Genomic DNA, 22,298 nt, shown 5'->3' on the forward strand with positions numbered 1-22,298 from the left:
AACAAAAGCACTGTATTTATAATGCACAAAACATAGTGTACGTGAGTGCTTCCCAGCTTGAACATCAGCTACACGCCTTGTCCTTCTCCACATCTCATGCTTGTATTTGCGCTCCTGAAATGTCACTGCGTGTCATACCAACAGGACTGCCATTAGAAAGGAATGAAAGAAAAAATACCACTGAATCCCTTACGTAAACAGGTCATTAATTTCTGATCGCTATTTCCAAACGCGTCACCTGGAATCGGAGATGACTCTCCGTTGCTCGTGGCATCCTGACCTCAATCACTGATGGAACGGTGTTATTTCTCTACCTATTGCACACATCCAAAGGAGACGTTTTACTTGCCTTGTGAAACGAAGCATTCCAGTACAACAAAAAGACACAAATATAGCAGAGGCACTTCAAGGGAACGCTGCAGAGAAGCCCGGATGAAGTTTAGCAGAGCCTTCCTTCTCTCGCCCACCAAATGAAGTGATTCCTGTTACTCAGCAGCGGTTTAAGCTCCCACCAAAGCGAAGCGGGGCAGCTGAGGGGCAGAGCTGACAAACACCCCATTTTACACAGCACTTTGAATGGGTGGGACTGTCTGCGTCCCCGGCAGCGGAGGATCACCAGACCACGGCTGTGCCCTGTCCCCGCTGCAAAACCTGCCAATTGCCAGCTGCACATTCACATTTGAGACTCCGAAACTATCAGAAAAAGAAGAAATGTGCTCCCTGCAACAAAACGAAAAAGAATCTCCTTGCAAATATACAGAGAGGAAAGGGAGTTTATGAAAGCGTAAGTGTTGCCAGAGAGATATGATTTGTGAAAAAACTCCAGCAGTAAGCGCTATCGGAGTGGAGGAGATTGCATGTGACACCTGTTCCACCATTTCTCGCATCTGAAGATAAGTTATATCTTTGGCAACAGGGAACGGAAAATTTCCCACAAAACGGTAGAGAATAATCCAGTGTCGGGTTTCCCGTCTCTAGGTCTACAGATTAATAGTCTCCTACATGCCCCAAATGACAAGTTTCCCCACCTGCCCACTCCAACTGGCTCCTTTTACAATGCTCGCCCTGCCCCAGCACAACAGGAACCCCAGGCCTGACCCACCTCTTGTCAATGCTTCTGAACCCCTCTCTGCTTCTGCACCATCTGCGGCACCTTGTGCTGACCCCGGCCTTCCTTTCGCTCCACGGAGACCTTATTCACAGAATCACAGAACCATTCCGGGTGGAAAAGCCCCTCAAGATCATGGAGTCCAACCATAACCCACCCCTGGCACTGCCCCATGTCCCTGAGAACCTCATGTCCGTCTGTCCAACCCCTCCAGGGATGGTGACTCCAGCACTGCCCTGGGCAGCCTGTTCCAATGCCCCACAGCCCTTTGGGGAAGAAATTGTTCCTAAATCCAACCTCAACCTCCCCTGGCGCAACTTGAGGCCATTTCCTCCGGTCCTGGCGCTTGTTCCTGGGGAGCAGAGCCTGACCCCCCCTGGCTCCAAGCTCCTTTCAGGCAGGTCAGAGATCAGAAGGTCTCCCCCCCTCAGCTCCTGTTCTCCAGGCTGAACCCCCCAGAATGTGGACTTTATTTTTTTTTTAATTTAAAGATCATTTACTCATTTCCAAATAGTTCAAAATCCCCCAGCTCCAAAATCCTAACATGCAAGGTACAGGGGGAACAAAGTAATCACAGTTTTAGAGCCGACTTCAAAAAATAAGATGTAAATGCTAAGTATCTACTGAGATTGTGGCAGCCTGCACGATGCTTTCATCTTCTGCACTGCTCCTTCCTCTACAGAACTACATCTCATTTTTAAATGGGATTCCTATCTATCCATGTGTATTTTATTACATTTTCTTCTCCGCAGACTTCCACATCCAGCAGAATCAGAGACACATGGCCTCCATTCCACATTCGTCTTTGTCTTTTATTATAAAGAGATACTACTGGAGAAATTCAGATGAAGATGGGGATGAACACACCTTTTCTGACGTGGTTTTAACTTAACATTTTTGCATGAGAAAGACTGGCAAGACTGCAAAAGTATGCCTCCAAAATTCAAGTATTTCAGAGAAGAATTCTTCTGGTCTTCACTCAGAATTTATTTAAACAGAAAAAGAAAAAAAATCAGCTTATCAGCTCAAAGGCCAAACATGAGCATGCATATGATAGATAGTTACACAAGTTAGTGTCCCAAGCTATGCACAAAGCCCACCTGCTGTGGTTGCAAATCTACTAGAGACAGCATGAGATTCAGACACTTGTCTTCACTAGCTTGAGAACTGCAACGGGTATGATTTTCTATTTGCTGTAGCCTATTGTCTAAAGGTAAATACAGTAATTAAAAAATGAATGCAGAAACAATGTCTTGGATGCTCTTGACACTGGTTAACAACTGTCCTCCAAGCTGTCCTTTTAGCCTCTGTGTCATTATAAATGAACGTGCTTAGTAGAAACTATGTACAACGTAATTAACACACAACTGCTGTTTCTCCAGTACTGTTCTATGCCTTTCTAAAGATTGTATCCAGAAATGGAACACTCCACCATTTTGTATTTCCCGGTTTGCAGAAGTTGGAGATCAGCCCCTTCAGTGTGGTTAAGTGCCTCCGGGTAAGTCTGATGATAACCGAGGCCTTTAGCATCCTTTTCTTTAAACGCACACACAAACACATTCCAGAACAGTCTCCACGTCCAGAGCCCGCTGCACTGCCGTCCCATGGGCACGCTTGTCCCAACCCCAGACCGCAGCGGCTGCCCCAGTGTTCTCCCTTCTGCTCGGCTCCGACGGTCACCGCGCTGCCCAAAGCAGGATGCAGGAAATCCAGCGTCTCACTGATTCCACGTGTGGGTCTGGGTTCCTAGAGAGGAGGCTGACGCTCCCCCAACGTTTATCACCTCCTGCTCGAGGTTTTCCGAAACGATTGACACTACAATCTGAGAAAGCAGGAGATGTCTCGGAGGTACCACAGCCTTGCAGACTGGTTGCTTGAAAACAGGCACTAAGGCATGAAAGTTTGGAAAATGTGCAGTGATGCATCAGGAACTCAGGTTATTTAACACTATAAAATCCACAGCTGCGAGACCACAGACCTATCTTCTATGAAGATAGAAGGGACAGAGGTGAGAGTGGGATATGTGGGGAATGACAGGCCTGCCATCTGATAAGTGTTTATTCAAATAAACTAAAGCAGCTCAAATGGAAAGGACTGAGAAACCTCATCCCAACAGCCCCGTGACGAAGGAACGTGTCCAGCCTGCATATCTGGAGGATCTAGTGCCTGTTCCGCACCAGCTACACTACAAGCGTGCTCTAACCCCTGGGCCGTTCCGAAGAAGAGAAGGGGAATTTCTCTAGAATCACACCTGTATTCTGCTGGCTGGCATGCTAGAGGAGCATCTGAACAGCATCACTTTGATTCAGCATCAACTGAAGATGTCCAAAATTCCTGGCTTTACTACATATATCTCATTATTAGAGCCGAACCAAATTCAGAAGAGATGGATTCAGGCACACGGCCAGTAAAACAGTCCTCTCCGATATGCGGAAGGGAGGGATGGGGGATCTGGAAAGACAGTTTCAGGCTGGGAAAGCTCACTTTCCACAGCAATGCTTGCCAAAAGAAACATCACGGTCTCGCTCTTCCTCTTGGTTAAACGTGCCAATAAAGACCACTGAAATCTACTCAAATTCTACCTTTGCATGAATCTCCTGCAAAACAAACAAACAAGGTTAACTTTCAGTTTTCACAAACTAGGTACTATCTTCCAAGTCGTTCTTGCTCGAGTCATGAGAAGTCCTTCACCGCTGGACCGTATTTCGGGTCAGAATGGCATGCCAGCAGACTTGTACAGTGTAATTGTTATAGCAAATTCTCATCATTTTGGAATAGATCTTGAGTTGAAAGGAAGTCCCGGAGCTATTCCTATTTCAGCCTTCTTTACTAAGTGTTCTAAATCCACACTCCTTCCTTCTCGCTCAGACATCTCCAAAGAGCCAGTTTACCGCTGCTCGGTGTGCAGGGCTGATGCTCAGCAAACACAGGTTGGAGCTTGGGAAAAGGAAGAACTTGACCCGAGCTCCCTGAAGTAAAGTGCTTTTGATGAAAATTGATAAATGCCTTAATGCAGCTAGACCTCAGGTGACTAACGTATGTTCAAAGCATACTTTATGAGCCAGTGAGGCTATACATCTGAAGGTAAGTACTTCATTTACATGTGCCAGTCTTCCAAAACTCAACACTGAAATTTATTTTCTAAGACCAAGTCGCCCTATATAGGTCCTTTGAAGAAGACGTTTTTCCTTGAACAGTATTTTTAACTATTTTTATCTATAGATATGTACACACACAAAATGTACGTACATAAAAACTCTACAAAAAGTGTCCAAGTGCCTCTCTGGAGATGCCCTGCTGTATCCCCACGACGAACAGGTTCCCCTGTGAGCAGCACCCCGAGTCCCAGCCAGCACGGGCAGCCACACAGCTGGCATTCTGCTCTCCCAGATCCACACCAAACGCCAGCCTTCCCCTGCTGCCCCCGGAAAACATCGATTTCCTATGGTAACGAAAGGTATTCCCGGAAACAACAACAAAAGTTAACCTATAATTGCTTATTGTTCATACGGTCCTTCAACCTAATTGCTATTACACATTCCAGCGGTTATTACAGTATTTACTAGACTTGGAACTGCACTTTTTTAGAGGAAAAAACCCCAATAAACTAATTTTCAGCTGAACCCCACTATATCCAGGTATATCCCAATTGTAAAAGCACAGTCAATCAATACAGACTGTGTACTGCCAAAAATCTGCAAGGGCACCTTCCCCATCTCCCCTCCCACACCCACCCAGCAGTCAGGAGACAAAGCCAGCAAACCGTTCCGCTTCTGAAGGTCAATAGTCTACGAAGTGTTGCCCGACACGCATGAACTGAGGCCCTTGTTTAGCCAGGCATATAAGGGACATTTTAAAAAAATGTTACAGATTTCTTAACTTGGCAAGTACAGTCCCGATAAAGAAAGCTGTTCGACTAGCCGTGGAAATGAATCCGACATGCAGACGGCAAATGAAGTAATTTTATCAACAGCAGAAAAAGAAGGTATTTTGTTCATCTGTTGATGAACACTTTAAAGAAAATAAATGCATGTTTTATTTTGAGGGTACTTTTCTCAGAGCCAGGTAAGATCACTTACACTGTACAGCACAGATATATAGTCAGAGCGTTTCTCCGCTCACCTGTTTTTGCCCAAGCATTTTAGGTGATCTTTGGCATGCCATGATCCATGAATTAAAATCCGTGGCACATTAGACAGACCTTTAGTTCGCACCTGTCCAGAATTTCTGCAAAGGAATATTAAACATAGCTTTGTAGAATATTTGCTCCACAGAATCTCGTGTTCGAAAGCAGCAAGTTAAGCTCTGCCGTGCAGTCCCCAGCAATGCGCGCCCCGCTGAAGCCGGCAGCGTGCTGAAGGATGCCGTACCCCGCTTCTTGGGCAAACACCAACACGTTTCACATAATGGCACAGAAAAGCGTGTTCTATATGGGAACTTCAAAGTTGCCCTCACTGCTAAATATCTGTTCCCACTGCTCTTAGCAACATTCCAACAGCCCTTACAAGCTCCTGTATATTGTGTGTAGGTGCACCAGTTAGCAGAGTGACCACTAAGCAAGGCTTATTCCCAGTATCTCCCCTTGCTCTAACCCGTAAGCAGTAACAACTGGCAGACAATAAACTGGGCGCGCTGGGAACTTTCCAATCAAACAGGGGGTTTATTGCGGGCGAGCTGAGTTACTTCATCATAACCAAAACATTTCTCAAACCTCTGCTGAACAAGGCTTCTCCAAAGAACTGATCGAGTTCCCTACAAGCCAGCTATCCTTCCCCAGAGAGCCCAAATCACAGCAAATCTTGGGACAAGCACAGTTCAGCTTATCAAAGCAGAAGTTACGGTGGCTTGCGCGGTCAGAGCCGACCGGAGCACGGTGTTTCCTGCCAAGTAAGGCCCTGTGGCAGCCATGCCTTTGCTTCCCGCTCCCACAGCCAGCCTAAGGGAAGGCAAAGGTGCTTCCTCAACACCCGGCCTTTAAGTGTCTGACTCCTGAGAACCGATTTACACAGGATGAGATTCAGCTCCACTGGCTGTTTTCCCTCAATACGCAGAGTTCCCAACAATATTGACACAGGTAGCACTGGTCCAAGAGCTGAACTTTACCCAGCGTTATTTTTCCAGGGGTTCTGCTCGTTAACTGAGACCAGACGGTCTGGCCACCTTGCGAACAATCAGAGCACAGCAAACAGGGAATTCCTTGGCTCTTCTTGAACTGCAGTTAGAGCGAAAATACAACAGCTCTTTCACCACTTTATCCCCACGTACACCCTGCTTTTGGACAGGGCGCACATCACCGCCTCGCTCCTCCGTTCTAGCAGAACACACACTCCATCGTCCGGCCCTCAGAGAAGGCGCTTCTTCCTCTGCTGCCGAGGATAAAGATATCCACAATCCCTCCAACCTGTTCCACATGCGAGCCAGCACTACTGAAGAAAAACTACTCGCTCCGATCACAAGCTAAGAGATTTGGAGATGGCCACCTCAAACTCTCGCAGGTAGACCCTGCTATACATTCTCCAAAGCCCTTGTGATGCTTTTCACCACCAGCAACAAATGTTTATCCACCTTGATATTAACAAAAGTGGAATAAAGAAGGGCCAGCAGTAACAACAGAGCAGCCCAAACATCCTAAAAATGAAGAATCTCTTCAAGAACTCGAGTCTCTTTTAACCTCAATGATTTCCTCAGCAAATTCTGCAAAAGCTCAACCAGCTTTCTGGTTTGGACTTTGCTCTTGATCAAAGTGATCAGTGAAATCCAAGCTGAATTATTTCTTGAGCTCTTTGTGTCACACAGCTGCCAGTTATTTTTCACTGGCAGCAGCATGCATGATCAAAAATAAAGCATTGCAGGGAAGAACAGGAACACTGACAGTTAAGTGATTCACTATTTTCTTTTTAGAAGTGAACTAATGTTTCATTCCTACTTCAGATCTTTTTATTTTTCAATTTCCTAGGATAATCACATAACTCTAATTCTTAATGTTTTAGTTTTGAAAGAATTTCAGCTGTCCAATCTCATGATAAATGCAGACAACCTCAGAAAACTTCTAGAGTTGATTGTTTTACGGCACAAAATTACATATTTACAGAGACAGTAACAAGATGCATCTATACGTAACTACAGAACTACCCATTTCTGAGATAATCTGCCCAGCATGAACACCAGACTTGCCCTTGCAGGACAGAGTCAGCTTGAACACGCAGCGCTTAAGTGCAACTGAATTCATGAAACTTAAACGCATGTTTTTGAGACGTTTTCCAGAGAAAAATGACCTTCAGCACATTCTTAGGATATTTTTGAACTGTTTCAGAAGTGCCCATGATCCTAATGAAAATGTCACACCCGCACGTGCAAGAAAACATTTTTCATCAAGAAAACTCTGTCCTTCAGATCTTGCAGCAGGATTTTGTGCTGATGCTGACTGGTTTTTTAGTGCGGTATCAGAAGAAAGCGCCCTGAGCCTGGCTGGGCTGGACTCGGCTGCCCTCCCCGCGGCCCCTGGGGTGCTGTGCTGGGATGTGCGGCGCAGCAGGGCTGATAACACCCGTGTTTTGGCTGTTGCTGAGCTGTTCTCACACCCCGTCAAGGCCGTTGCTGTTTCCCACCACCCCCCAGCCGACCCAGACCGGCCAAAGGGTCGCTCCACACCCTGCAAATTTATTATCATCGTTTTACTGACAGGTAGAGAAGTGGAGAGAGCCTACAGGAAAAGATTCTCAGAGTTGATTAAAAATTTTGGCCTCATTTCCAGGAAGAACATTTACACACACCAACCATCTTTTAATAGCAACCTGAAGGTTTCTCAGGGCTGGAAAACTAACCCTTGACAAGCCTGAGGGCTTCATTGGCTTCCCAACTACTGCTCCTCCAAGTACATGATCTGGTTTGCAAATTTGGACCTTCACTAACAAACCAGCAACAATCTCCCTATTCTCAGAGCCACAAGACATTATTCTGATGCGGACGACCAAGTACAGCTGAAAAACTACCATCTTTTCACTGAAATCATTGAAGAGCAGCACTGAGAAATCCCCGTTGACAAGGCTGGAGATGCTCCCAAGGTATGTTGCTCTCTAGGCAGGCCATGTGTGACCGCTCAAGGTCTGGGCAGGAACTGACCCCATGAGTCACTTTGTTGTAGTAAACAGAGCTCGGAGCCAGACAAGTCATATTTCATCACGTACTTGGCCACACTTGGGATCAGCAGATGTGTAAGAGCCACTCTGGGCATCCGTATCTTATTTCCTTCTCTCCTCTGAGGAAGTCACACAGCTCATGGCTACTGAGTTTAGCACACTAAATTATTAGCTAACAGATTGATCCCATTCAGCCGCTCTCTGTAAACCTCCCAGCACCAAAAGCTTTCTAATTTTGCCATGTAGCAACTCTGTGTAAAAAAAAGTTCCAAGCAAAAAGGAAATCCTTAAGAAACAGTTCATGCCCTCCGCTAAAGAAACGAGGTGCATGCAGCAAATAACAAGCAAATGAGTCTTCTTTCTGCCTATTTATTATAATGTCTGAGCATTTCACAAACCTCTATACATAATCTACCACCCCGACACCCACACTCAAGCGCAGGAGTACTGTTATCTCATTTGGCAGATATAAAATTGAGGTAGTACGTGATTCACTAAAGATTTCTCAGGAAGCTATTCACAGGGAACACAATCAAGATGTCCTAAGCCGCAAGTAAACTGGAGCATGTTAAAGCCATTTGAAAAAATGGTTGTCCCCGGTAGAATTACACAGCGTGCTGAAGTCATCACCCCACTTGTTACACTAAGGCTTGGAACAGATTGAGCTTATGCTTTCACAACATGCTGGACAGAGAGGAGCTGCCTGCTTTCAGACAAAACAGCGAAAGAAACTACTTGATATATTTAAAGAAATATTTTATTCAAAACGAAAACATTGGGTTCAGAGCACCTCTGAACTGAGGCAATTGCAGAGACCCCGTTTCTCAGTTTGGTACTCTATAGTTTTACCTAATTCATTTTTTAATCACTATGAAGCTGCCCTTTGCCTCCATTCTCTGAACATCACCTTGCAACATACTCAGTGTGAGATGATTTCAGAATACCAGTTCAGCAGCACTTGCAGTTATAAACCACGATACATCTTCACAGCGGTTTGAACCATTAAAAACACAATGAGGAGAAGCAGTAGGACAACACAGTATGAGTCGACCAGCTTAATGACACAGAAAAGGAAGAAAAAGGAAATAAATTAATCTGGAGTGGTGCAAGATAAATTCTGCACACAAAACAGGAACGAAAACAGCTTCCGAGATGTTCAAATAGGCTGCACTGCCCTGGTGAAAGAAGGGTTAGACCTACAAATGACAGATCTGATAGATCTACAAATAAAAAACTGTTCTATTTGTTATCCACCACACACATGTGCAATGTGAAAGCGGGCACACTCACTGATCTGTGTCCTTGGAAGAAGTCAAAGCTTCACAGTGAGGAATTTAGAAAGCACCATTTTAGTAAGTGTTGCATTTGGCTCTTTCTTTTCCTCCCGTGATTGCTGTGGCACCATGATCAGCCTTAGCAGGATAGCTCAAGAAACCTGATGAACTCGGTCGTAACACATAGGTTGAAAGTGTGACTTACAAGTTTCTGAACTTAGCCAGTCACAATGATGAGCAAAAAGAGATATAAAAGTCATCTTACCACTGTGAATGCCTTCACTTTCTGTTCTTATTTTTCTATCTTCTCCAGTAGACTGTATCTCTTGAAAAGACAGCTGCAATTTAAAAAGAAAGCAATTAGTTAATTTACTTCTGATTCACTTTACTGCCCTCTCCTTATAGGAGGGTTTTGTGAACAAACACCTCTCACCCCCTACTGCTACGGTCAACATGTGCGGGTGCCATAGATGCCCGTACCAATTTTTACAGGGCTTATCTTCCCTGCCACGCAAGCTTCAGCAATTACCTAAGCCTTGTTGTTAGCCCCATTCCTGACCACGCCTGCAATGCTCTCAGCTAAAACAAACCTGTTTCTAAAACTAACTCCTATTTGAAACTCAAACTAGCCAGCACATTGGGATGTGACGATAAACCTTAGGGGATGCGAACCATTCGACCCATTAATGCAAGAGGGCCGCAGGTGTGAGTTCCAGTGAATCAGCAGTTGCTAATCAAACCCCTCTGAGCAGCATCAGTGCAGTTTCAGTGGGGTCATTCTCCAACAGTACCATCTCAAGAACACCAACTCGGCTGAAACAAAGGGAAGCCCAAAGAGTGACACCAGCACTTCGCCCACAGCACACGACCTTTGCCGATTTGCACACACATTGTGGAGGAACTCTCCCCAAAGTTAGAGACAAATAACCACATGGGCAGCTGCATGCCTGTGTCCACAGACAGATGAATGGAAACTGATTGCCCAATTTCAGTTGCAGGGGAAAGTAATGGGTCAGTTTTGTGCTCTCTTGGCAGCTGCAAGGAGAAAGCAGTCATGAACTGGCCTATGATTTAACCACGCATGCCAGACACAAATTATTCCTTTCTACTTGCTACTTAAGTGAGTTGCGCACTGGTCCTTGCTTGCTTTGGAAGGAGATCGGTTCAGCAGTCCCTCAGCTAACCCTGAAAGCGTAACATGACTTTTCTGAACACCCTAACCGCTGAAATCAGCCTCTATTGAGCCACTACAACTGGATTGTCTTTGCAGACTTATTTTTCCTTCTGTCTTACAAAATACTCGCTCCCTGTAATAGACTAAAGTATGCAACCGCCGTCCTGTTCCATCCATTTTGTCCTTGCTAAAGCGACATATTTTGCCAAAGTGAGGTTTTAGACAGCAAAAATCCAGTAAGTCACAGGTCTTATTCTAAAGCAAGGCAGAAAGTCCTTAATTGCTCTGCATGTGAAACTGCCAGGTGTTCCTGAAGCACTTCACCCCACACACACTCCCACAACAAAGGCTCTCACAGTCCGAAAGTCCATTGCAATCTAAACACACATTTCTGCAGGGCTTGCCGAGTCACAGTTCTGTTCAAAATCAAAGAATGAATAGAGAGATTTAAAATGCGATGCTTCGATGAAGAAATACAAGCACGCACACAGGTCCCAGCGTTGAAGAGCACTTCTGGGTGTTGAAATCTGCCCCAGAGGCACAATGCAGATGAACGGAGGGCTGGAACGCTGCCGAGGGACAACCCCTGAGCAGGGCCTGGGGAAGAGCCCCACTAGCGCTTTGCTCTTTGGGGCAAGCCAGGCCTAAACCTGGCTACTGCTTCCCTTCCAAGGGCTGAGAATGAGGCAGATGCTGTGCGTTCCCTTTGTCGAGCAAGCACCCGAATTGAGGCCGAGCAAGACAGCAATCTTCCCAACAGCTATGGCATTTCTTACATACAGACATTAGCTCCTTCCACTCATGTCTGTAGTCTGCAGGTGGTATCACACATGTTATTGTACCCACTGATGCTGCTTTTTTCCTGCATAAACCACCATCTGCTAAACCCCGGGTCTGATCTTCTCCAGCCCAACCTGTGGGAGAGATTCCTCTCCAACTCCAGCAGAAAACTAAAATCTGAAAAAAATCAAATGGGAAGAGTTTTACGACTTTCTTTTTTCCCCCTGCTCAGCGAGATCTTTTGATAATTTTTGTCCTCTTGAACTTTATGAAATATTGAAGACCAAAGTGACAAGTAATCTCAGAATCCCATTTACTGATGTGGCCTCAGGTGTGAAATACGGTCACTGGTATGAAATTCTTCAAGTCAGAATTTTAATTCTTGTACTTGAGGGCTATTAAAGACTACTTTAAAATACAAAGGAACACAAGGAAAAAATTGAATTCAAAAGTTTGTTTTGAATTGATGTAAAGTAAAAAAAGATAACCAACACAGCTACATGCCATTGTAAAATTTAAAAAAAAAAAGTTTTATTGGATATTGTAAAGGTTTTCTCTTTCCAAACAATAACACGTCTATCAAGTTGGACCAAATGATATGTAATACCTTGGGAGAAAAAAAAAAAAAAAAAAAAAAAAGGATTCTTATGGGACATGTCTCCATAATTTAGTTACTTTCCTATCTCACCATTTTGTCCTTACTCAATGTTCCATGGCATATTATCAAAGAAAACTTTATGCAGGAAACAATGACTCAAGGGAAGAGAAAGGAAATCAAGAGTAAAGGTACAACACTTAGAAGGAAACTTCTTTCACTTCTGTATTATCAAAGAAAATACTGTTGCTTAATGTCTGCAAACGTTTAAGGCAATTTCCCACTATAATGAAAGGTCAATTCTTCAAGTGATTTTTATTTTCATACAAAAAAGACCCCTCCTGACTTAATGCCAGATGACATTTTCCTCCCCAAGCAGGAAGGGCCTCATCCAATTCCTACTGCCAGGACTGGAGCTGTAACAGCGCCACACGTGAGCCATCCCGCACTGGAGACTACAGCACACAGCCAAACACCCAGTAGTTCACTGGGTAAGAAACCTCTCTCAGTCCACTGGCAGAAGAACCGGGCCCACTGGAACCCCAGAATGGCTGGAGGAGGGAGCTGTAGGCCCTGCTAAAGCAGACACCGTCAGACAGGAGCGTAAGGCAACACTTTACAAGTTCCACTTCCTACAGAACCGCTGTCTGCTTCCTACACCTTCCATACGGCTCCGAGATGGGAGAGGTTTTTTCCACAGCTGGGAATGTTTTACTTGGATGTTTATTTTTCCTCGATGGCTGGCCGACTCACAGATATCTCCATTTATTTTAGTTTTCTCCACTCTCAGGAACAGTAAGAAGGTTTCTGTAACCAACTCCAGGCACATTGCTAATGACCCTAGCAGATCTACGGAGAGCTCTCTGTTCACCAGGAAACCCATCCGCACGTTCCCAGAGAAGCCTTATTTGGGGAATTAACTTCATTAAAATAAAGATTCCTTTGTAACTTATCAATAGAATGTCTGAGTTATCTCAGCCTGAAGATGATAAAAAATTTTACTTTCCATTTTGCAGAACTCTTCTATGGAATGGGGATGACAACATGCACCTACGCTACATTCAGTTCTGAGTGTCTGTAGACTTTGTTAACATCAGATAAATGGATTTAAGATGAGAATTTTCCCTGAACCACATGAATCCACATGCCAAAATTATACCCTTAATGGCAGGAGAGGACTTCTGAAGCTACATTTGGAAATATTCACAAAATGACAGGAGATTCTCAGCCAAATGGTTATGACAGTTCTCCATTATTATCATTACTAAAAATATATTCCCAAACATTTCAAACTAAGCTTTGCCCTTTTCCCTGCCCTAAACTGAGGATGCACATAAAATATATCTGAAAAGGCAGAATCCCAGCTGGAGCTAGCAAGACTGCCCAACAACACAAGCCATTATTTGTTATTCCTTTCTTCCAGTCAGGATTCCAGCTTCTGAACTTAGGAGTTTGTACAGAACCCTAGGAGTAGCCCAATATACTGGAAAACATATTTAAAATAGAATGCCTTTGTGAGTAGCCAAGTGGAATACTTAAGGGAAAAAAAAAAAAAGAGATCATTAAAGTAGCTGCAGAGGATTTACAATTCTGTTTTGTTTGGATCTGTACAGTAGCCTAAGCCCATAAATAGAAACCAATTTTTTTTTTTTTTTTTTTTTTTTTTTACATTTGCTTTGCTTTATTTGAGAGTTGTGGGACTGATGGTAACCAAGCAACACCATAAAGCTGGCAAGCCCTGGTTCAGACAGTCACTGACACCCCGATGAGCCAGGGTATGCCGAGCGCCCAGAGGAGCCACAGCATCTCCATTTTTGTACAATTAAGGGGCCACAAGATCCCAAGAAGAGGCGAAATAGATTCCATACAGTCCATGGCCTCTCCATGCCTCGGGGTGAAATCTACCTCCTCCCCTGGCAGTTTTTACTCACCATTTTTGCACATTGGAAGGTCAATCTGTCAGGAAAGCTCTGTCTTACTGAGGGTGGGCAACTCAAAAATACTGTGTCTCAGCAGAAGTATTAACAAGTCAAAAATAACCTCCACAGACTTAACAGAAAACTCATTATGGACCTATGTCAATTTGAATATGCTAGTTTACACAGAACATAACCTTATAATTAATTCTAAATGACAATCAAAAAGTGTAGCTAAAGTCCAAAAAATACCCACAATGTCATTTTCTGGACAAAAACTATCCTCCCATTCATCTCCAGCAAATCACGACAAGTGAGCATTTTACAGCTTCTGTGATTAATGACAGTTGAAATCCCTCATTTTCAATTGAAGTGCAATCATCACTATTCTCAGACTGGCACATCCTTCCTGTGATCTGTCTCCTAACAGAAGGACAGAAGCTTCAGAAGGAAGCAGTAAATTCATCTTTTGCACCCTTCAGCAAAATCAGTTCTGCCTTCACTCTGTCAAATGGGTTTTATCCGCACTTTACAAAGCTTTTTTTTAATTGCTCCAAAATCAAAATAGACATTTTCTTAAAAACAAAACCAATACATATATTTTTGTAGGCACATCTCAAGACATAATTGTATTCTGAGGAACAAAACTATGGAAACGATGCTTTTTTTCAAAAAGCTAGTTATTTGCTTATCCAAGTAAGCAGTAGGCAGAGAAAATATGTCTGAGTGCATGTGCTTTGAACTGAGGGATTATTTTAGGAGACAAAGGCTATCTGCTGAACATAATCAGCGTGTGGTGGAGAATGCATCACGGTTGCGGATGCTGAGCTTATGCCGCAATTTAGTAGCTTAATATCACAGGTAAGGCAGTGAGCTCAGTACCAAAAGCCACACAGTACAGCTGTAGCAAGCATGCGCTTAATACGCAGATATTTTGAAATCTACGGGGTGCATTAAAAAGCTCAACGCTGAGGAACAGGTTTACAGCTTGTCCTGGTACTGATACCCAGTCATTACTGGACTTTACTGTGTACCACCCAATAGCAGAGACTACGATAAATGAGAATCAAAATCACCAAAAAGCCCCCACTAGAGATCAGATCTAAAGATGACCTCTCCGAGTTACAGCGGGACACAGAGACAAGGGGGCTTCAGGGGACTTGCTCTGCTGCCAACCTCACCGTGCTTGTGAAAACAACATCCCACCGGGAACGTGAACAGCAAAACTTGCCATCAACACTGACTGTGATAATGACACTGGTGTCTGGGACGAGATATTATGTATTCCTTCGTATATAAAACTCCAATTCCTATTTCTGTCCATTTAGAAAGGGGAAATGCCCTCTTTTCTTGTTGCATACCAATTCTAAGAATAGGATCATAATGAAAAATAATGAAATCAGTTTACAAATGGGAATATATCTCTAGTCTCTTTTGAAGTTTTAAGAGGAAGGAGGAGCAAACTTAGCCAGGGGACGTCGGTCAGGCTCAGTCCTGGGCGTCAACGCGATCTCACTCCTCTGCGGTATTTCCCATCCCAAAGCAGGCAGAGCCCTCAGCCCCGACACGAAACCTCCAGAAACCCCCACTTGTGTCACAGCAGTCTTTTAATGGGAATGGCATGCGACTAACAAAATAACCCCCTAAGTCTTGGAGCAAACTTCTCACATTGGAACTTACTATATCTTTGACGATTTAAAATATTTTGGCCCAGGCGCAGCTGAAGCGCTTGTGTCAGTCTTTTACTTATGAAGGAACTTGGCTAAAATGAAGCAGAAGTACAGCTTGACAGCTTGGTTTTCTTTACTGCTAATGAATCTGGATAAAAGTGAGTGCCAGTGCAAATCTGGAATGCCTTCGGTGAACTCAGATACACCCGATGCTAAAGGAAATCAGTTTGCCTCAGTTTGGCATAGCACCTTCTGCAGGGATTCATTCAGAATTCCTGTCTGTATTTACTTTCCTAGGAACAAACACGTATTTACTGCTGGCACTGAGCCTCAGCAACTGACTGACGACTTGGCACCTCTGCTCCAAGTGCCTTTGAGATACCTAGAGCAAAGTTTGTTCCAATAATATCCACTCACCCACAAGACAGAGTCTGCTTATTTTATGGGACGCTAAAAAAAGTAACACGTTACATTTTATGACTGAAAGTTGCACGGAAAACATTGTGTGCATGCAACGTGGCCAAGCTACCATCTCTAACCCAAGCTTGGCTTTGCAAGCTATCAGACTGCTGCTGGGTTTAGCTTCACAAACTCACAGGACATTGATGTCACTTATTTTTCCAGTCTTTTTCCTAAGATTTTTGCTACTTGGGTAGAACGGAGGGGGCTGCACAATAATTGCAGAATTGACTGGAGGCACGACATGATTTCCAGGAGTGAGCTTCGAAGAAAAAAGAATAAGAGAAATAATGCAGACTTAAAATTGTAATTTCAATTCGTATTTAGAGTAGAAGACTTTCAAAACATTACACGCTGTAATGACTCTTTTAATTACATCTTCTCTGAAGAGAAAGTAAAGGGAGATAGGAAGAAACTATTTTTTCCAAGAATTTTTTTAAGGCAATACAAATGCTTTTTATATGGGAAAGACTTTTTATATGTGGGTGTGGTAGGTGGGAAACAATTATTTTAATCTCTCATATTTTAAAAAGGGTAGCAGATAAAAACAAAACAGCCACTTTTCATTTTGTTAGAGGCCATTTTTTTACCCAATTCTTTATGATTGTTGACAGAACTTCCAGTGTAAGGGAAGGAATAAAGAAACAACTCAGTGCACAACCAATCTGTCCGTCTCCACCCCCTAAAATAAACGTGCTGCAAATGCAAAAAAGAAACAAACTATCACAGAACACAGTACATAACATTAGCCTGCTACGGAACAAACATGAAACCGCTGAAACCATCTTCCTTCAGCACTGTTGCCTTATGGTTAAGTTAAAAGATCACTGAAATTTAAGGAAAACCTTCAGACTTTAAGTATATATATAAAAATATATCAACATATAGTTATTTTATATTACCATATAAAATAACAATATTTTAGAAATAACTTAAAAGCCTGAAGACAGAACTAGAATATAAAGTCTTGTACTAGAATATGAAGTGCAACATTTTACCAGAAATGTCATTAGCTGGTGCCTCTCACATGTCTGACATTTAAGAGACTTCAGGAAACAAAGCTTCTCCTTAAGATACCGCTTTGACCTAAATTTGACAACTATGATATCACGGGAAAAAAGAAAACAACAAAAAACCCTGCAATGAATCAAAGAGTAATAGAGAACCTGACCAAGGTAAAGTCCCAGCAAGGGAGCCCACAAAGCCAGGGCTGGGCAGGACCAAATCAATTCCTGTACAATTCCAAAGAATTAATGCCGCAAGATAAATTCTTACTGAGAGGCTAACGCTCATTAGCGACACAGACAACCGTCCAGAGGTCGAGGTGTTGCTTTGGCCCCACTCTTTGCACACGTTGCATATGAAATGGAATTGCAGGGCCGTTTCTGTGAGCGTTCTGAAAGATGTGCTCTCTGTGGGAGTGTTTTGCTGCTGATGGCCTGGTGGTGTAGTGACGAGAGGTTCCAAACACTTCAACTCATTATTCCCAGAGGAATGCTTACATCTGTCAGTAATCACATGAATATTATCACACAGCCGTTAATGCGTAATGGTTGGGACAGTATTACCAGTTCTGTTCTTGAACCGGATTCATTAGCCACTTAGAAGCAAAAAACATTTCCCGCCCCCCCCCATGTTTTGTTTTAAAAACAACAAAAAATCCTGTGTTCTAATCAAAAGCAAATAGACTCCTGGATGGCTCCAAGTTCCAGCCTGTATCCTGAATGTGGAAATAGTGGCTCCAAACAATCCGGGAAGAGAGCTAGGAACAGGCAAGCGTTGGGCCCCATTCCTTCTCCTGGCTGGTCCTGAGGCAGGATCAAGCTGTGGGAGGGTAAATGGGGTTGATTCCTTCAAAGAAGCAGCTACCCCAAAATTTAAAACTGTCACACAGACCAGAGCAAACTGTACTATCCTGATCTCTCCAGGTATAACATGACAAATCATACATACACATCTTAGACTTCCTTGTATCACACGTGCCAAAAATCTTACATAGTAGAGTTCAGATAGTGCTGAATATGAATGGCCGATATATTCGCATCCCATCACTGCCATCCGACTACTCTTTGGATGTTTCCTTTAACTACACACACTTCGTTTATATACTTTGGGGAGGTTGTCTGGTTTTTGGTTTGTTGTGCTTGGGTTTTTTTGGTGGTGGTGGTTTGGTTTTTTGGGGTGGAGGGAAGGTGGAGCTTAGGTGCTTGTGGGGGTTTTTTGTTGTTTGGTTTTGGTTTTTTTAAGCTTCAATCCACGAACGGGTACCTTTCTACATTTGCATTAACATGGAGGGTTAATAATTTATGGCCTGTCCCTTAAGGAGTCCATCTGCTGTTCAAGAGCCTACATTGTGTATCCCTGTATTTTCCATTTCAATTAACAGCAGATTCCTTCCCCAAGTTCTGCAGTACTGCAATCTGAAAATGTCCAGAAATACAGTGCAGAACAGCCCCTGAGGTCCCTCCCCCCAAAATCCTGAACTAGCAAAAGGCAAAGCCTATTATGGAAAAGACAAACCCCCCAAAAGCAGCTGGCGGTTCCTGCGCCTGCCATGCTCTGCAAGGGCCTCGCTGCCACGCACGGCCCCACGCACCTTCAGCACAGCCCAGGATTTCCCAATGAGGGGTCCTTGCCTGGCTCTGCTGACCCTGCAGAGAACAGCCCTTGTTCCAATGCTGCTTGAGCATTGCCCTGTGTTCAATCCCTTCTGAAGAGTCAGGCTCCAACCTCACAGGCAGCTCAGTGGGGAGATGGAGCCTGGCAGGCCAAGTTCAGCCCAGAATAAGCACTACAGCACAACACACAATTTTGTCAGAAGTAACAGCAATCTCAAAGGTTTTTTTCGTTTTTAATTTACAGAAAATAAATCTTTAATATCAGACTGAGCTGCTGTCCAAAAGGAAGCAGAAATTATCCATTTGAAGTACTGAATGATAGTTTAAAGGTGTGCCACTCACTTTAATAAATGATTGCATTTACAGTGCTTCATTCCTTCAACATGATGCAACAATGCTAATGACCAACCTCTTTGCAGTTTAATAGACCTTGCAACTGCAAGATGATTCCCCTTGCTATAGCTTAATAAATCTAGTTGTGCTCTTTAGCAATTCTCATTAAAATGCTTTGGAAGGTACCACCACACACTCCATGGACTGTGAACCGTCCCGCAGAACTGGCAGAAGTTTCAGGAGCGAGCACCACATGGACACAATACCCCTTGCCCAGAAACTGAGCTGCAGAGGACCCAGACTGCACCTGTTTCACACCTGTGAAGGGCTTGTGTGTCTCAGCACAGAAAAAATCACGAGGTTACAGACCATGCCGTGACACAGACCCAATAGTACACCATTAGAACTACCTTGTATCAAAAAGCCCAGTAAACTTAACAGAAAAAATAACTACACAACAAAAAAGGAGAATTTAATCTAAATATTAAAAAGTATTATAAGGCAAGATACTGGTTTTACACCAGTATCACAAAAGTGTAACTCCATCGATGCTGAGGATTTCCTGTCTACAGCGTGTGCCATAAAAATTATGACATTTTCCACAGTCCCCTTTCACACAAACACTGGAGAGTCAGAACTCTTCTGATGTAAAGCTGCTTGTCTGCTCAGCTCAGGGTTTTCCCAACACATCTGTTTGTATGTTTATTTTACTTCTTTTAGGATAAAATAATAACTACTACATTAGGAAAAAAAAAAAGTCAGTGCAGCTATCACAATCAACTCTATGCCATGTTCTCTAGGCTTCTGCAAAACCTTCTGATCCACCAGTAATTCAGTAAAGAATCACATATATAGGTCAATAAGGCACAAGAGCAAGGATATTAAAGACAGGTGTGGGGTTTAAGCAACAGATAAAGGGAGAACTGTTCTTATTGAGTGACAAGGAAGCAATGACTATGGGCCAAACTCCATACTTGCAGATTTCAGTGAGCATAAACCCCAAGAGAATCAGGTTCTAAAACAGTAACAGCTGAACTGCTGCAAACCCATCATTTCCATCAGATACTTAACCACATGGCAAAAAAAAAACCCCATGAGGGCCAGGGAAGCCTTTATCTTGTATTATCATCACACAGAAAGGACATTCCCTGTCATTCCCCCTTTTCACCCTCTCCTCACAAGCTTCTATTCCCACTTGAGTACCTAAAGAGCCACGGTCAAAATCCTGGTGCCCTCTTGAGTGAAAGAGCTCCTTCCAGCCCCTGGGACCTTCCTCAGCCTTTCCTCCCTCACCAGGGCTCTTCCAGCCACCATCATCATCTCTCTCCACTACTACGAGCCCCCGGGAACTCTCCTCACACAGCCAGGGCAGCCGCTGCGGTGCATCTGTATCTCCTCGTGCTGCAGACCTCCCCAGGGCACCGCGGGCAGATACACCTCTTGCCGTACCACGCTACAGCTCTGTGTATTTGATACTACACCTCATCTTTTGACTCCTTCCTGTTGTTCTTTCCTCATGTTTCAGACCCGGCTGCCTCTCCGTTGGCCAGATGAACCATCCAGTCTTCTCTGGCTTTCACTGTGTTTGTACACAATGTAATTTGGCTATTGTGGAGGAAGAAACCTCAAGATCTTTGAGGATTTTAAGGAGTTGTCCTTCTCTCACTGTAGCTCCAAAGTGGCTGCGGTACATGGGAAACTTCAGGAGGTGTGGGAACAGCTGGGGAAGCCTCTCCCCACCCAAGTATGTGCAAGTGTCTATCTCCACAGCATCCTTCTCACCAGCTCAGAGCAAGGAGCACAAGCTCTGATCCTAACACCAAAGCACAACTTCATGCCAGCAGCTTCACAAACCAGCCAACTCAAAACTATTTCTAGCCAGTGCTAAGTTACTATTGGAAAATAGAATTACAAAAAAAACCCCAAAAAACCAAAAAAACAAAAAAAACCCCCAAAAACCCAACAACATTTCGTTCAGACCAAGTCCTAAAGATCACTAACTCAAATTCTGCACAGGCCACAAGAGAGCTATTCCCTCCATCAACGCAGAAAGGAGAAGCCCCATAGTGATGACATTTTGGGACCTGTAGTTTTTTCCATCACTAGTATAAAACACAGTCTCTGACTACACTCAAAAGCACCACCACACCCAGACTGCGTGTGCAAGGCTTTTGCTGCATTTAATTTTACAGAGAGAACTACCCACAGCACTGTAATTTACTAAAAGTGGACAGTTTAAGTGTAGCCCAGAGGTGGAAGCCACAAACTGGAAACATGTAGGACAGCACATACTGAAAGCTGTTTCTATGTATTGATAGAAAGTAGTTCAGTCTGAAACAACCATTTGAGGACATGCTTGAGCTCAGAGTCATCTAAAGCCCAAATACTCTTTCTTGGCAGTTATACCTAAACCAGTAAGAAAGGCTCAAGTCCTGACCTGCCGCTCCATTAGCTGTCAGCGAGCATCAGTCTTTAGCAGCAATAAAAGCCACGTGCCATGGAGATCACCCAGGTGGACACCCCAGCCCTGAACCTTCAGGGCAAGCTCTGCAGCTTTCTAACAAAATCAACCAGGCTCCTGAAGAGCTACCATTATTCAGAAACATCCCATAGCACAAAGACTATCCTTTGGTGCTGTTCCAAAGTCAAACACCACAAATACTTCCGTGGATTTTGTGTAAGGTTGGGACAACAAACACCTGCCCTGAACGTGGGGTGTTTATCTTGGAATGCTGCCTGGCAGGTTGGCCTCAGCAGCACAGGAGAACAGCTCAGGGAGACGGCGCTGCCAACACAACGGTGGGAGCAGCTTCTCTAATGCTACCTCAAAACACATCCACAACTTTCGAGAACAGTCACCTCCAAAGAAACGACACTCACAGTCCACTTGGCCGTGCCCAGCACAAACAGATAACACTGCTCAACGCCACTCAGAACATAAAACAGCATCCGCTCTCTTAGAAGAAGAGTTCATGGAAACACCAGGTTTAAGTTACCACTTTAAAAAAAAAGAAACAGAACGGGCCTTCAGTCAATGAACATCAAATAAAAGTGTACCAGTTTACACAGGCCGCAGTCTGTCCCCAACTGTGCGTAGCAGCACATTGGTACTCACACACAGGTGAGGCCTCTTTGCCATTTGAACTCCTACCTGTTCAACACCTGGGAAATTAGATTCATCAGTAATCTAAACACAGGACACAGCGCAGAGCCATCGGCATTTCTTTCAGTC

The 22,298-nt window shown here is 43.9% G+C and overlaps 1 protein-coding gene across 1 annotated transcript in view; it reads right to left on the minus strand.

The window, feature by feature from the left end:
- The window catches only part of SPATS2L (spermatogenesis associated serine rich 2 like), a 61,479-nt gene that overhangs the window by 35,097 nt on the left and 4,084 nt on the right, over positions 1 to 22,298 (minus strand). Inside the window, exon 2 of the mRNA XM_065637641.1 lies at positions 9,787 to 9,859. The gene's annotated coding sequence lies outside the window, so the exon portion shown is untranslated. The remainder of the gene's footprint in view (positions 1 to 9,786; positions 9,860 to 22,298) is intronic.

The sequence above is a fragment of the Caloenas nicobarica genome, chromosome 6 (assembly GCF_036013445.1).
Source record: "Caloenas nicobarica isolate bCalNic1 chromosome 6, bCalNic1.hap1, whole genome shotgun sequence".
Classification (NCBI taxonomy): Eukaryota; Metazoa; Chordata; class Aves; order Columbiformes; family Columbidae; genus Caloenas; species Caloenas nicobarica.